The sequence below is a fragment of the Phyllostomus hastatus genome, unplaced genomic scaffold (assembly GCF_019186645.2).
Source record: "Phyllostomus hastatus isolate PE091 unplaced genomic scaffold, TTU_PhHast_1.1 phas_contig_64, whole genome shotgun sequence".
Taxonomy (NCBI): Eukaryota; Metazoa; Chordata; class Mammalia; order Chiroptera; family Phyllostomidae; genus Phyllostomus; species Phyllostomus hastatus.
The window spans coordinates 3,817,148-3,818,483 of NW_025333928.1; the positions used below are offsets into that span (position 1 = coordinate 3,817,148).

Below are 1,336 nucleotides of genomic sequence, written 5' to 3' on the forward strand. Positions count from 1 at the left end.
GATGAGTTGCCTTTTGCCTCCTCTTGCTTCTCTGTGAAAGAAAATTTTATTATTCTTTTTTTTCATCAGCAGATGAAATAATTTTATCTCAGAGTTGTTTTTAAAACCACAAAACACTATGTTCTTTACATAAAAACATCAGCACAGATAAATATACTTTCTAGAATATGATTATATAGATCTTTTCAAAGAAAAATGCATCCCATTATATGGTTTCAGTGAAGTTGCTTGGGAAAAACTCACATCTGGACTAATTCCTAAAACATGCCATTCCACCTCTGCATTTTTTTGTTCAAAGTATAGATTATTGTCACCAGTACATGTTCCTGCATACTTACACATTTGATAACACATATATAGACTGGGGGATTATCACTTAATGACTTTTCTGCAGGCTGATCAGCAGGTTGAGAAGTGTTGTGCTTTTCTCTGGGGCCTTTCTTCAAGACCCAGGAAAGGAGACATATCATCATCATCATCATAAATCATAAACTCCAAGTCTTAACCAACAAGTCCAATGGAATTGTTCTTTGCAGTTAGGTCCTGCTCTGCAGGGAGTCTCTCTTAAAGCACGCAGACCATGCTTAACCAGTTCATTCCAGTTTACTCTGTAAACTCAGACATGTATCTCCAAGTAAGTATGGGCTGATTGAAAATGGACTCTAATAGATAGAACTCTGCAGTCAAAGTAGTTGGCAGATGGACATGTTTGGGAAATATGAGAACCCATATCATCATATCCAGCAATAAGCAGCCCAATACCATATGGTCTTCAGCCATATCTTTGTGTGGGTAACTGGTTCTTGCTTCTAATTAGAGATGTAAGATGAGACACAGGAAGAGGTCTGTCAAATAAAAATCTGGAATCCAAAAACTCCTGATACATAATATTATGTAATAGCCTGGCATCAGCTTAAGTCCTGTAATTGAGATACCAATACTGTGGCCAACAGGGAGAACTTTTCTGGTGAGCTGCAGACTCTGATTGTGCTCTTTTCAGTGCAACCACACTGCACAGGTTTTTTATTTCAGAACAACTGTGGCTGAACCTTGTTTGACAGCTTCCATAAAGACGGAGACAGAGAAAGATACATATATATCTTTTTGTTCTGTTTTTCAGGAGAACCCTGACTAATACAACCACTGTCTGTGTAACTCTGTGCCCCAGTTTCCTCATCTGTAAAATGGGGGAAATGGTAATACCCTACTAAATGTTAGTGATTATTGTTATTTTATTTTTACAACACAAAGACAGCCAGGCATTACTTGCCATGTATGGGAGTGCAGAATAAGCTATGCAAGCATGTATGATAGGACACCTCAAAGTCAAGGTCTC

General features: G+C 37.9%; 1 pseudogene; it reads right to left on the reverse strand.

The window, feature by feature from the left end:
• Positions 1-257: 257 nt before the first annotated feature.
• On the reverse strand, positions 258-1,068 carry LOC123825432 (annotated as a pseudogene).
• Positions 1,069-1,336: the final 268 nt, after the last annotated feature.